Source organism: Vulpes vulpes, chromosome 15 (genome assembly GCF_048418805.1).
Source record: "Vulpes vulpes isolate BD-2025 chromosome 15, VulVul3, whole genome shotgun sequence".
Lineage (NCBI taxonomy): Eukaryota > Metazoa > Chordata > Mammalia > Carnivora > Canidae > Vulpes > Vulpes vulpes.
In genome coordinates, this window is record NC_132794.1 from 12,903,295 (window position 1) to 12,919,217 (window position 15,923).

Here is a 15,923-nt window from a genome sequence, read left to right on the forward strand (position 1 = left end):
CCGAGCTGCAGGCGGCGCCAAACCGCTGGGCCACCCGGGCTGCCCTTTTTTAAGATTTTTATTTATTTATTCATGAGAGACAGAGACACAGGCAGAAGGAGAAGCAGGCCCCATGCAGGGAGCCCGACTCGAGACTGGATCCCAGGTGCCCCGGGTCACGCCCTGAGCCGATGCCGGCACTAAACCGCGGAGCCACCCGTGCTGCCCTTATATATATATATATTTTAAAGATTTTATTTATTTATGAGAGGCACAGACACAGGCAGAGGGAGAAGAAGCAGGCTCCATGCAGGGAGTCCAACACGGACTCGGTCCCAGGGCTCTAGGATCAGGCCTAAGCCACCCAGGCTGCCCTGTAGCACTTTTTACTAAGAATTTTTTTTTTTTTTCACTAGAAGGGTGAATTTGTTGGCTGTAGTATGGCTTTGAGAATCCAACCCCGCCCTCCCCCCCCCCCCCCCACACTCTTTTTGTCCTGGAGAGTAATTTGATAAGGCCCAGGGGAGGGCGGGGCAGGGAGCACCAGGGGAGCAGAGAGAGGGGAGCAGAGTCGGCATCTTCCATCCCCACAGGGCATGCCTGGCCAGCAAAGGTGGCTGAACTGTTTTTGGAGGAAGTGATGGGCTTGCCTTCACGTGGAAGTGTGGGTTAGACTCACCCCAAGGGCTGGGGCAGCTGGGCCTGGGATGGGAACCCAGTACTTAACACTCCTAACTCGTTCCCAGAGGCAGCCCTGGCGCTGCTGGTCTCAGACCTCACTTTGAGAACCCGTGACTTTGCAGGTGTTCGTCAGGCCGATTGGGGCCATGAGCTGGACCTGCTTGACTCCAAAGCACAGATTGGGGAAAGTGTCCTGAAAAGAAAAGTGGAAACAAGGAGACCCGGACGGGCGCCAAGTGAGAAGAGCTCTGCCTGCTGGGGATTTCTGTTGTTTGCTTTGTGGGATTTTTAAATCCTCCCCATTTCCCGAGAACTCTTCACCACGAGCCATATTTCCCTCTTGGACTCAGGAGGATTCAGTTGTGAGGATGACAAAATACTGAGGCTGCCTTCAGAGCCAGAGTGAAACTAGGACAGAGGCTGCTTCAGCCACATCTGGGCTGCACTTGATTTTGTTTACTTATGTAGACCCTTGGACTCTAAGCCGTCCTCAATCAAAGATGCACAATCCACGTTGTTTTTTTTTTTTATCATCCATCTAGAAAGTGCACATATTTGTAATTTTGCTGTTTGTACTTACTAGTATTCTCCAGATAATTGGCACATACTAGTAAGTTGCATAAATGTGCACATGCTAGCCAAAGGGCCTTTGCCCAAGGTCTAAGTTTCTTTGGGTTCCAGGAAGTTAGGTAGTCAGGTTTCAGTTCATTGTATGAACCTGTCAAAGCACCAGCCCAGGGGCCAACCCATGGATACAAAGAGTGACCCTGAGACAGAGTTGATCCTCTTTTGAAATACTAAGATGAAGCCTGGACAGCCCCCCGTTTTGGTCAGTGGAAGAGCTTTGTCTCCCGAAGGTTTAGAGAACCCCGGAGATATTCTAAATTCCTTCCCAGTACTGCCGTCCCACCTGGGCAAGGGAGTCCCTGGCCTTGGGTCCGCATACTTTAGAAGGCCCTGTTCTGTCCCTCCCCAAGCCAGATCTCCTGTGGGGGAGAGTCTGTAGAGCCAAGAGAGTGAGTATTCCTGCCCAGAACTTTACCCCTCTTTCTAGAACAGGGTTAAGGAATCTATTTATTTATTTTTAAAGATTTTATTTATTTATTCATGAGAGACACACACACACAGAGAGAGAGAGAGAGACAGGCAGAGTGAGAAGCAGGCTCCATGCAGGGAGCTGGACATGGGACTCAGTCCTGGGTCTTCAGGATCAGGCCCTGGGCTGAAGGCAGCGCTAAACTGCTGAGCCACCTGGGCTGCCCCGGTTAAGGAATTTAAATACAGGCATACCCCGTTTTATTATGCTTCACTTTACTGCACTTTATCTGCACATGTTGCATTTTTTACAGATTGAAGGATTGTGGCAACTTGATGGAGCAAGTCTGTTGGCACCATTTTCCTTTTCTTTCTTTTTTTTCCCCAAAGATGTTATTTTTAAGTCGTCTCTACAGCCAACATGGGGCTTAAACTTACAACCCTGAGGTCAAGAATCACACACTCCACTGACTGATCCAGCTCGCTGCCCCTTGGCACATTTTTACAGCAGCGTTAGCTCATCTCATGTCTCTGAGTTACATTTTTGGTAGTTCTGGCAAAATGTCAAACTCTTTTATTATCCATTATATTTTTGTTATGATGGTCTGTGTTCAGTGATTATGACTGGCTGAAAGCTCAGATGATGGTTGGCATTTTTTTTTAGCAATAAGATATTTTTAAATTAAGGTTTATACTTTTTTTAGACATAATGCTATTGCACACTTATTGGACTATTGTATAGTATAAAAGTAACTTATACATTCAGTAGGAAATTTTATGCAACTTGCTTTATTCCAATATTTGCTTTATTGCAGTGGTCAGGAACCAAACCCACAATATCTCCAAGGTATCTTGTGATCTTGAATAGTATTTATGTCCACCTAAAGTAGGATATCTCTGTCTTGACATTGTTAACATTTTGGTTCAGATAACTACTTGTGATGGTGGCTGTCCTGTACCTTGTAGGACAGCATCCCTGGCCTCTACCCACTAGATGCTCATAACACTTCCCTCCTCAAGCTATGACAAACAAAATATCTCCAGAAATTGCAAAATGTTCCCTGAGGGGCAAAATTGCCCCCAGTTGAGAACCGCTGTTCTATAACACTCATTGAATACTTTAGAATTTCTTGGCACCCTAAGCCTGTTTCCAGGTCCTGGACAGACTAAAGATGGACTGTGTCACGATGGGTATTACACCTAAGTTTGACCATAGTGCAACATGAAACCTGCCGTGGGGAAAGAAGGAAAGACCGGGTGGGGGGGCTTTCATTCTATTGCCTTCCTTCCTACATAGGACTCAAAGAAGTCCAAGAATTCCATATTTGAACCTGCCTTCTAGGTTTTTTTATTAAGATATATTTGTTAAAGCAGAAGATAGGATATATTTTAATTAGTCGTTGCCTTGATTTATATCATTTAAATATTTAGTGTATGGTGTGGGGGGCTCCATTTGTGCTCTTGTCCCAGTCTTATAAATGTTAGGACAGGCCCTATTCATTTTAACCTTGAGATTCCATAATGGCTTTGAAATGCTCCTCCCCTAGAATTTAGCCCCAGAGTTCATGTATTTCAAACTGGAGTATAACCAGAGAACTCAGGTAATTTTCAAATGTTCACTCTTATACCAGGCCAATCCTATTGAGAGTCATTATCTCCAAGAAGTCAAACAAATCCTAAAGTACCTTGGGTTGTCTTGAATGTGGTTGGAATCGGACAGTCAGAATGGGACACGGGTAATCAGAGAGATTTGGATTTTATAGGGAATAAGGAAGAGGGATAGATGACTCCCATCATACTGCAACTTGTGCAGATGACCAAGCAGCTTACCCTGTGTCACTCTGGCATTCCTGAAAGTGAGAGTCCATGTTTGGGGACTTCTGTAGTTAGGAGGTGAGCCAAAAGGTAGAACAGAAGTTCAGTCTTGCATTTCCATTCTTTTCTTCTTCCTCTGTTTCCTTTCCTTGAGCTCATTTTTCTATTTCTCTCCTTTATCTCATCTTTTTCTCTAAGTCATTTTTATTTCTGTGACTTAAGGCAATTTCCCCTTTATACCTTCATCGTTCTCAGTAAATATGTAGTTTTTTGTTAATCTCTTTCACATCACACATCACACATCACAAAGGGATTATCACCACGGCCTTTGATTATAAAAGACATATTTTTTTAAGATTTATTTTTTATTTTAGAGAGAGAGAGAGAGAGAGAGAGAAGGGGGAGGGGCAGAAGGACAGAGAGCATCTCAAGCAGAACCCTCACTGAACTGAGAGCCAGATGCAGGGCTTGATCTCAGGACCCTGAGAGCATGACCTGAGCCTAAATCAAGAGTTGGTCAGTCAATTGGCTGAGCCACCCAGGTGCCCCCTGAAAGACATAATTTTTATGTGGATTGCAAGAAAATACCAGAGCTAGGGAAAATGCAAAGAACAAAGAGAGAGGTTTTTTAATGCTGAGAAACAAATGCACCAACAATAGGAAGCAAACAAGAAACAGTTAAAAGTGGCATTAGCTAGTTCCGCCTGCAGATGTTAGTAAAGCCCCCAAACTGAAACCTGTTACCAATAAACCCTGTAAGAAGATTGTATCACAGAAGCATGAAGTATCTGAGCCATTCTTAGAAGTTGGAAAGTGAAAAGTGTAAATATTAATGTAGATTGTTAGTAAGTAGGAGTGAACCATCTACAATTAGAAGTTTGCAAACTGTATTTGCAAGGTAGCTGTATAATTAATAACCTTGTCAATAACCTATGTGATATATTTTCAGCAGTTCCAGCCTGGACTCTGGCTCAGTCTAGCCCACAGTATCTCCTTGGATAATTTTCTCTAGACCTCAACTGTAAATCAGAGGTACCTTGGATACACATTAGGGTGACCTGGGAGTGGGGCGCCTGGGTGGCTCAGTCAGTTAAGCACTGACTCTTGATTGTGGCTCAGATCATGATCTCATGGTCCTGGGATCAAGCCCTGCATCAGGCTTTGTGCTCAGTGGGGAGTCTGCTTGAGTCTCTCTCTCTCTCTCTCTCACTCTGCCCCTCTCCTGCTCATGTGCTCTCTCTCTCTAAAATACATCCATACATATATACATTAAAAATAAAATAAATAAAAATTTAAAAAGGAACTACCTGGGAGGTTTTTTTGAAAATGCTGGGCTTGGGCCCCAATTACATTCAAATCTTCAGTATACACATATAGTGTATATGAAAACTATAAGTGCACATTATGTTACTGTAAGACATAGGATACTAACAGTGGTTTGGGGCGCCTGGATGGTTCAGTTGGTTAAGCGTCTGCCTTCAGCTCAGATCGTGATCCTGGGAACCTTGCATCAGGCAGGCTCCCTGCTCATTGGGGAGTCTGCTTCTGCCTCTGACCTTTCCCCCATCCCCAGTCGGGTTTGTGCTCTCTCTCTCAAGTAAATAAATTAAAAAAAAAAAAAAGTAAAAAAGAAACTAACAATGTTTGCATTGGGAATGGACCACTTATTTTGGTCCTTCATCCCATAAGAAAAATACACCTTTATTTGGTTAAATAAGCATAACCAGGTTTCTGTTACGTGAGTCAAAAGCAGTTTCTAACTGAAAAGATAAGACGCTACCCAAGAAGTTTTAGCAGGAATATGAGTATGTCCATGCATATGTCCATGTATATGAATGATCACAAGGGGGGTGCCTGGGTGGCCCAGTCAGTTGAGTGTCAGATTCTTGATTTCAGCTCAGGTCATGATCTCAGGGACGTGGGACTGAGCCCCACGTGGAACTCCATGCTAGTGTGGAGTCTGCTTCTCCTTCTCCCTCCACCCACCCCACCCCACCCTCCGCCACCACTAGTATGCCCTTTTTCTCTCTCTAAAATAAATATATAAATAAAATCTTTAAAAAAAATAATCCGGGGATCCCTGGGTGGCTCAGCGGTTTAGCACTTGCCTGTGGCCCAGGGCGTGATCCTGGAGTCCCAGGGATTGAGTCCCTGCATGGCTCCCTGCATGGAGTCTCCTTCTCCCTCTGCCTGTGTCTCTGCCTCTCTCTCTCTCACTCTCATTCTCTCTCTCTTTCTCTGTGTCTCTCATGAATAAATAAATAAAATCTTTTAAAACAAATAAAAAATTAAAATTAAAAAATGGTCCCTAGGATATCTGAGTGTGTGGACTGACCGGTGGGGTGAGACTAAAGGCAATGAGTCCATTTGGAAGCCATGATAAGGTTCTGGCCTAAGGCCATTACTGGAAAAAAAGGGGAGAGATAATGGAAATGGAAAACAAGCCTCAGTGACTATCTAAAGTACAAGATGAGGGAGGGGGATGGAAAATGTAGTTCCCCCATTTCAGGCCTGGGGCACTGGGTAGATGGTGGTGCCATTTACCAAGGAAAGCAAGTGGTGGCGATAGCAAGAGCCTCATTCAGGACAAGGTGTATCAGGGGTGCCTGAGGAACCCAGAAGTGCCAAGCTGAAATTGTCCACTTGGATATGGGTTTAATCTCAGGGTCACTTCTAAGTCTGGGCTCTATATCAAACTTAACACACATGCTTTTCAGATTTATAAAGAAAATGTGGTTATTTATTCCCTGTAGGGGATGCAATTGTCTTCATGATCTTCTACTACTTTGGGTGGATAAGAATCAGGTAAGAATCACTTTGAAACATCCCTCTTGGACAGCCCCGGTGGCGCAGCGGTTTAGCGCTGCCTGTGGCTCGGGGTGTGATCCTGGAGACCCAGGATCGAGTCCCACGTCGTGCTCCCTCCCTGCATGGAGCCTGCTTCTCCCTCTGCCTGTGTCTCTGCCTCTCTCTATCTGTGTGTGTCTCTCATGAATAAATAAATAAAAATTAAAAAAAAAGAAACATCCCTCTTTGTCTCTAGTGGTGTTCCATGTCTTAACATCTATTTTAGCTGATACCCGTATAAGCCACTTCAACTTTCTTATGGTTATTATCTTCGTGGTGTATCTTTTTACTTTCAGCCTATTTGTGTCCCTGAATCTTGCAGATAGCATATATTTGGATCATGCTTTTTGTATCCAATCTGATTATCTCTACTCTTTGATTGGGATTTGTAGGCCATTCACTTTAATTCAATAATATGTTTGGATTTACATTTGCCATTTTGCTCTTTGTCTCCTATATGTCTCATCTCTTCTTTGTTTCTCTGTTCCTCTTTTATTGCTTTCTTTTGTGTTAAATAGGTGTTTTTTTGTATATCATTTAAATTCTTCTGTTAACTTGTTTTTACTATTTTAAAATGTATTTTCTTAGTGGTTGCTCCATAGATTACAGCATCTAAACTTACCAAAATCTAGTTGAGACTAATACTCATTTAATTCTGGTAAAATGTAGAAACTTTACGATAATATAGCTCAATTGTCTTCCCTCTCTTTTATATTATTGTTGTTATACTTATTACATTTATATGTGGTATAAACCCCAAAATACAGTGTTACAAGTATTGCTCTACACAATCTTATGTCTTGTAAAGAAATTAAGAGGAGGGGCACCTGGGTGGCTCCGTGGTTGAGCATCTGCCTTCAGCTCAGGTCGTGATCCCAGGATCCTGGGATGAATCCCACAGGGAGCCTGCTTCTTCCTCTGCCTATGTCTCTGCCTCTCTCTCTCTCTCTCTCTCATTAATAAATAAAAAAATAAATAATAAATAAATTTAAAAAATCTTTTTTTAAAAAAGAAATTAAGAGGAGAATTTAGGCAAATATATTTATAGAGTCTTTTATATTAACCACATATTTACCATTTCCAGTGCTTTTCATTCTCTGCTATGCATCCAGTTGCCATCTGATATCACTTCCTTTCAGTCTGAAAGACTTCCTATAGTATTTTCTGAAAGGCAAGGCTGTCATCACTTTCAGTGACAGTGCCACTGAACATGGGTATCACCTACAACACCAAATCCTGTGAGCCCCCCTCAACCACAGTGGCGTGGCTGCTAGCCCTCATGGCCCTATCTCCGCATAGCCTCCACACCAACTGGGCTGAAGGAGATGGAAGCAGTCTTAGGCCAGAATGCCTCAGACCTGCACTATTCTTACTCAAAGTTAAGCAGCTTTCAAGCATAAACACTTCTCAAATTGTCGTAAGCCTTTGGTTGGTTTCCAGAGCACTGAAATAGGCACTCTTGTCAATTTTGTCTCGCTTTATAGTTGCATTCTGGGGAGAAAATTTGCTGACTTTTTCACTTAACCATAGCCAGAAGTCAGCTTTCTCCCCTATGTTTCTGATTCATTAGCTGGAGAATTTACATTTTGGTGTGTTCTCAAGTAATACTGCTGGCCCAGAGACCACACTTTGAAAGCCACTGCTTTAGATTAACTCAGAATCTTTTAGATACTCAAACAGCTTTCTCATCAATTATGAGCACACGTAATATTTTATTTCAAATTGCTGCAGGGTGGGGTGCCTGTGGGGCTTAGTAGAGTATGCAACAGGATCTCGGGGTTGTGAGTTCAAGACCCACGCTGGGCATGGAGCCTACCTTAAGAAAAAAATGCTGCAGAGGAACAAGCATGGAATAAAGCCAGGTCAGAAATTTCTTTTTGGTAGAAACTTTTTTTTTTTTTTTAAGATTTTATTTATTTATTCATGACAGAGAGAGAGAGAGGCAGAGGGAGAAGCAGGCTTCATGCAGGGAGCCCAACGTGGGACTCGATCCCGGGTCTCCAGGATCACACCCTGGGCTGAAGGCAGCGCCAAACCGCTGGGCCACCGGGGCTGCCCAAAGCTTTTGTTAGAAGCAAAGGCGACTAGATAATATTGTTAATGTTAGGTTCAAGAAGACCTGTCAGGTGAATGATTGTCTATTCAGTGCCAGCCTGATGGTTCAGGTGATTCATAACAAGACAGTGCAGGTGAATGTAACTGCCCACAGAGGCTCTTAATCTCATCAGAGTCTATGAGAAAATTGCCTAATTATTTTCTAGTAAATGCTAGTCACTTTCCAGAGGAGGTGGTTAATTATCCCAAACACTGCAGTTCTCAAGACTGCCTTCCTTAGACTGTGGACAGTTTCCTGTCTCACTGGTAGATGCTGAATTTCCTCCCATTCCTGTAATTGCACTCTAGGATGGACTCTGGGCATCTTGTTGGCAGCAGTGGAAGAGGGCTCTCCCATCCGTGTGATGTCATCAGGGTCTTTGTTGGTTTCTGCTGCAGAGCTGCTGGTCCAGTCTGGTTCTGGACTGATGACAGCTATAGTGTGACTGGTCCGACCACTGTCGTCTGTGGTTCAGACCATTTGTCTTGTCACCAAGTCCTCACTTCTTTGCACTCCCCACAGCCTTCTTCTGGTTCACCAATTGACTCAGTCTTTTTGTATTCCAACACCGGGGCCCATGGAAACCTCTGCGTGCTGTAGATGCTAATCATAGGCATTGCGAAGCTCTTCAAACTTCCCTCTCCTGACACTGCCCTCTACACCTAGCTTTGCTGGCCTGGTGCCATGTTGTTATGTCTCCCATGGACCCTCGCCAAAACCTTTGATCTCTTTCCATTCATTGTTGTATGCATGCCACTAAAACTTAAAGTTCTCAAGATCTTCCATTTCTATCTAGATGTTTCTACCTCAGCCCTTAGAACTCATAGGGAGTGAGGAAGTAAGGACCTATGTGGCTCACCCATGTGGCTTGCTTTCTCTACAGCTCTCCTTTTTCCTTTCTTCCCACAATATTGAAGAAAAAGTGTTTCACTTGTTCCACTTCATAAGATCTCAAACTTTTTTTCAATCAGAACCCCTGGAGAAAAAAAAAAAAAGAACCCCTGGAGAGCTTGTTAAAGCACATGACTCAGCTCCATCCCCCAGAGTTTCTGAAGCAGGTCTGAGATGGAACCACCCCCCAGAGTTTCTGATTGAGCAGGTCTGAGACAGGGCCTGAGAATATGCATTTCTAACAAGTTCCCAGGAGATGCTGCTGCTAAACCACACTTTAAGAACCACTGTTCTCTACCTTCTACCCTGATTTCTTGCTACTCCTGATTTATAGTAAAATTCTATAGGCTTTTTAAAAGGGTTAACTTTTGATTTGTTAATAGATGCTAAGGTACTTAGAAAATCCTTTTTTCTCAAGAAAAGGTTTTCAAACTATTACCTTCTAAGGTGGGGTGATTCTGTAGTTTACTGTCCAAACTGGAACACCTTTGAGAGTAAAATGGATGGATACTTAAAATAATGCTAAGACCACAAGTGTAGATGGGACTGTGCTAGACATGCCAGGATGGCTGGTCACCCCATTCTATGGCCCCAAGATAATTAACTTTGGAACTCAAAGCAATTACTTATTTCCTTATTCTGGGGGGTGAACAGCCTCTCCTTTTCTGCGACAAAAAAGGCAAAAAAAAAAAAAAAAAAAAGGCCCGTGACTCAGACTTGCAGGTGGGAGGCTACCAGGGACTGTGATTTCAGAGACAAACAAAAACACAGTAGTTTTATATTTTCAAAACACCACATCCATCATAAATATTTGTTAGTTATCCACCTGTGGTCCCAAAAAGCCTTACTAGTCTAGCCACAAATAAAGGTATTTGGCATTTTCTTCTTGGCATGAGCCCCCACCAGCTTGATTGGTTCTTTGCACTTCTCTTCATCCCCAGGTGTCTTTAGTTATTTCTGGGCATATCTCTGCTACTGCCCATCATGAGGTTGTTACTAACTAAGATGGTTGGGAAGACTGTAAGTGGAGCAGGTTTGAGGGAAGATATCAGTGGTTTCATTTTGGATATAGTTCAGTTCATGATATCCCTCAGTTATGTAAGACAAAAGTAATAATGGGCCTTCCTTTTCAACATCTATCCAATTACCATAGACAGAATTGAACTGAACTGTAAAGATCACTTTCCAAGGGCATTTGCATGGCTCAGTTAAGCATCTGACTCTTGATTTCAGCTGAGGTTATGATGTCAAGGTCATGAGATCAAGCCCCGTGTGGGTCTCCATGCTGGGCGTGGAGTCTACTTAAGATTCTCTTTCTCTCTCCTGCTTCTCCCCACCCCTCTGTCTCTCAAAAAAAAAAAAAAAAGTTTTTTCCAGTCCTAGCAAGCACTTTTGATCACCAGCCCCATAGCCTAGATTTCTTTTCAGAGTCTGCACCCCATCCCATGACTGGAGGAAATCCTGATTATCTAAACCATCGAGGGTCACCCCATTCTTTATGACAGTGATGAGTTTAGGGAGAAGCCTGACACCTACCCAGTGCTGGTCAGTGAGATATGAGGGGCATGCATTTGGAGGCTTCTGGGAAATGTTCCCTTTCTTTAAAAAAGATATGCAAAATGGGGTGCCTGGGTGGCTCAGTCGGTGAAGCATCTGCTTTCAGCTCAGGTCATGATCCCAGGGTCCTAGGATTGGACAGGCCCCACATGTGGATCCCTGCTCAGAGGGGAATCTGCTTCTCCTTTTGCCCCTTACCCCGATTATCTTCTTTCTTGAGCACGTACTATTTCTCTTTCAAATAAGTAAATAAAATCTTTTTTTTTTAATGATATGTAAAATGAATTGGTCACCATCTTCTGGATGTCCTGGGGCAACCACCTTGCAAATGTGACAAGAGCTAAACTGAGCAAAACAAGCTGAAGATGGTACAGCTGAAAGATGGCAACTTCTAGCCTGTTGCTTAACTGGCTGGAACTGCCCATCTCCAGAACTCCTCTTTAAGATCATCCACCGCTTCATCAGTGAAGCCACTTCTAGATGAGTTTTCCTCACTTGTGAAGGCATCACAACTGTACAACATACAAAAGGAAGGTCATCCTAAGGAAGAAAATACAGCAAGTTCCAGGCAGTAGATAAAGAGTCCCAATATGTTACTGGAAAGGTCCAGCAGGACGATTTCCAATGCAAGGACCTGACTTGCTCATGAACTTCCATAGAAACTGCCTGGGTGGTCATAGATCTATACTTTTCTTTTGCCAGTGAGGGCAGGAGTTCCCACATGAGGGTATCTATACCCGTGGCCCTAGTGAATGAGGCCTGCTATTGACTCCAGGTTCCCCCCTCATGTCCAGAACTTTTCCTCAGCACCCAGAGTAGAGTCTGTGAATTGTTCTCATGTTCCTTATTCCATGCGGTACTCACAAGCACTTGTTAGAAGGCCAGGATGCTATCATAATTCCTCCCACTTTATAAGTTGAAGATTAAGACTCAGGAAGGTGGTCATAGCCTAGAAAGGCTAAAACCCAAACTTGAACCCAGATACTCTGAATTCTAGGCCAGCACTCTTCAGAGTACCATGGGATTTGTTTTAAAGCCTAAAATAACATCACTGTCCTTGCTTGATTATTCTAATTTTGCATATTAAGTATGATTAAAGGAACTAAATATAACATGCCCATGAGTCTTGATTCAAACAAAACACATATTGAGTACCTAAGGTCTATAGGATATGTTACTGGTTTTACTAAACTTACCAAAAATAACAGTAATCTTTTTTTTTTAGATAACATTTTTAATTAATCTCCATACCCAACGTGGGGCTTGAACCCACAACCCTGAGATCAAGAGTTGCATGCTCCACTGACTGACCCAGCCAGGCATCCCTCCTCCAAATAGCAATAATTAATCTTCCTTCATTCATATGCCACTTTATCAGGACTCTTTCCCCTCTTACAGTTTTCATACAACATGTGCTTTCTGTTAAGCTTTCACATTAATTCTAGAAGCAACCTTTTTATTACTCTTGACAGTGAACACAGATTTAAATTTATAGCAGTTCTGTTGCTCATGCATTAACTGTACATCCAGTGTCCTTCCAACCTGTTCATGTGTGTTCTCTCTCTCAAATAAATAAACCTTTTTTAAAAAATCCCTTCTTAAAAAAAAGCTTGCGTTTATTTTTATTCCCACCCTCAGTGTTTGTTTCCCTGCAGCCTCACCAGACTTTTGTAGGACCAGTCTCTCTATCCTCCAGTCTGAGAGCTTAAAATAAAATCTCATTTTTCATTTCCATTTCTTTAATTATCTTTGCTAATGAGCACACCTTCATGTGTTGTCTCCGAAAGTCCGTAAATTGCTAGGGGTCTATTATTCCCCTTTTAACTGCTGGTCCATTTCTTATTTACTCTATTTCAGACACTTTACATGCTTTTTTTTTTTTAGATCACTATCCTTTTTTTGTTGTTGTTCTGTCATTTGAATGAAACTTGATCTTTTACGTAAACCTAAGGCAAGAGATTGTGGTAAACTATGTTTCTACAGTGAAGGAGAATTAGCTTCTTGGTGTTGAAATTATTTGATGCAGCTGTGAGGTGGGTATGGAAAACACCTAATAAAATTATGAATCTGTGCTGGGTGCAGTTTCTGCACACACACACACAGTGTAAACAGACCAGAAATGAGGTGCATTTGAAAGTATGTCAGTGAGTGGGACTTTCTATGAATCTGTAAGAAGGCAAAAATCCCTCTTTCTTTAGATGAGAAGGCTTCAGCTGGGTTATCAAACTGGTGGTAAACATCCAACAGACTACCTGTCTATCCTGATTTTCTCTTGTAACCGAGTCATTTAGTTCATAATTAAGAAAAGTGAGGAGAGCAACTCCACTCTGGGCGTATACCCAAAAGAATTGAAAGCACGGTATGAACAGCCGTCTGTATACTCATGTTTATAGCAGTCTGATTTACAATAGCCGAAAGATGGAATCAAACCAAGTCTCCGTGGACAATTGAATGGGTAAACACAACGTGGTGTAGAAATACAGTGGAATATTATTCAGCCTTAAAAAGGAAGAAAGGAAATCCTTATACTTGCTATTACATGAATGAACCATAAATTACCTTTCTTTATGCAGAGGATATAAGACAGACACAAAAGGACAAATACTGTATGATTCCACTTATATGAGGGAGCTAGAGCAGTCAGGGCCATAGACAAAGAAAGTAGAATAGTGGGTGCCAGGAGCCGGGGATGGGGAATGGGGAGGTGTTGTTAAATGGGTACAGAGTTTCAGTTTTGCAAGATGGAAAAAAAGATCTGGAGGTGGATGGTGGTGATGGTTACACTAGTATGAATGTACCTGGTACCACTGACCTATGTACTTAAAAATGGTTCAGGTAGGGCAGCCCCGGTGGCGCAACAGTTTAGCGCCGCCTGCAGCCCAGGGCGTGATCCTGGAGACCCTAGATCGAGTCCCACGTCGGGCTCTCTGCATGGAGCCTGCTTCTCCCTCTGCCTGTGTCTCTGCCTCTCTGTGTGTGTCTCTATGAATAAATAAATAAAATCTTTAAAAAAAAAAAAAAAGGTTCAGGTAGAGGGGCACCTGGGCGGCTCAGTTGGTTAAGCATCTGCCTTCAGCTCAGGTCATGATCTCAGGGTGCTGGGATGGAGCCCTGCATCTGGCTCCCTGCTCATCAGGGAGCCTGCTTCTCCCTCTCCCTCTGCTCCTCCCCGCTGCTTGTGCTCTCTCTCTGTCTCTCTCAAATAAATAAATAAAACATTTTTTAAAAAAAAATTTTTTTAAAAAACCAGTAATCGTTATGTATATTTTACCACAGTTAAAAATTAGGTAAGTGAGTAAAGGACCAGTGAAGAGGGGTGATTTTTGCCCTGTTTCACACCAGATAATTTCACACACAAGGGCATACCCAGGACCGTGGCCCTGTGACCAGTGTACACTCGCTCCTTTCACACTGGGCCACATCTCCAACCGACTGGCTATAAGAAGTCTTATAAAAAAAAATCAGAGATGGCTCCTTGTCCAGAAGTGACAGTGCAGAATACTGCTTGGAGTGTTCCAGAAAAATGGGTGACTCACTGGACCCATGTGTTGTGAGGTCTGTTTCATTTTTGTTGTTGAAGGAAAGCACAAGAGAACATTGTTAGGGTTTGCTTGTTCGTATTAGAGGCATTGGTGGTGGCCTTGCATTGTAGATGATTAAGGAAGGAGGGACTCATACTTCCCAGCTTAAAGCTCTTTAGTTTCCAATTAGAGTAGTGAGAAGGGGGATTTTTTAAAAAGATTTTATTTATTTATTCATGAGACATACAGAGAGAGGCAGAGACACAGGCATAGGGAAAACCAGGCTCTTCTAGGGAGCCCGATGTGGGACTTGATCCTGGGACTCCAGAACCATGTCCTGAGCCAAAGGCAGATGCTCACCCGCTGAGCCACCCAGGCATCCCAAGGGAGATGTTTTTGCCCTGGTTCTAACCTCAGGCCCTCATCAGCCCACCCCTTCCTAGCTCTTCACCTCCAAGGAGGAAGGGTGGCTAATTCCCGTAATTTACTTATCATGTTTATTTTTCACTCTGCCCTCCCATGTTAGAATGTAAGCTCTCATGAATGCAGAGTTTTGTCTGTTTTATTGGCTGGTGTATTCCAAATGTCTGGATCAGTGTCTGGCAATCAATAAGCATTTGACAATGAATGACTTCTATGTCTCTACTCCAAACAGCAAGTTGGATATGAGAACTCAGGGCCTCCCATTGGGCCTGGGGACTTGTCCTCATTCCTGCCCCTTTGTCCAACAAGCCAAGACTCTCTGGTCCAAAGATGTCAGATGGGACTGAGGAGGAAGGAGAGCTGGCTAGTAGGCGTTAAGCCCAAAACTCACCTACCAATCCTGGGGGAGGGAGCTGGAGATGGGGTTGGGTGACGAGCAAGGGGCAGACTCTTACCTGTGTACCTTCTAGGGCCATTTGACTTGGCCATGATCATGTACTGTGTGAGCTTTTCCAAAATTAGTATAGTTTTTAAAAATGCTGAACTATTGAAAATACTCCCAAGCAAATCTTTATAAGATACAAGATTCACCTTTGGTTGGGTCTTAAAAACAAGGCAGTCAGCCTAAAATTGGGGTGCTTATGCTAAATCCCACATCACAAAACCAAGACTTAACTGAATTACAGTTTTGGTGCTCCCAGAAATGGAATCTTAAACCAGTCAGTCAGGAATCATGCTAGTTAGGTATCCCCCTGACAGACCCCTTGCCATCCCCTACAGGAAAGTAACCTTGAAGCAACCAGCCTGTTTTTTTGCCTCATATAACTTCCTTCTTCCTGCTGCCTTCTGACTATAAGAGTCTTTCATTTTGTGAAGCATCTCAGGACTCCTGTCTGCTAGATTGGATGCTGCTGTCTGATTCCAGTCGATTTTTGCTCAAAGTCTAAAAATGTTTAATGTGCCTCAGTTTACTTTCCACAAGACTGAGAGTTAAATTTTTCAGTTCTCAGAGAGTTTTTTCCTCCAGAATTAAAAACAACTGAAAGCCATCTCATACAGGTGTCTTTCTTCAACTTCGA

At 43.0% G+C, this 15,923-nt stretch overlaps 1 protein-coding gene across 2 annotated transcripts in view; it reads left to right on the top strand.

Annotated features, from left to right (window-relative positions):
* TIAM1 (TIAM Rac1 associated GEF 1) overlaps positions 1-15,923 on the top strand; it is a 474,570-nt gene that overhangs the window by 1,117 nt on the left and 457,530 nt on the right. The gene's annotated exons all lie outside the window — the stretch shown is intronic.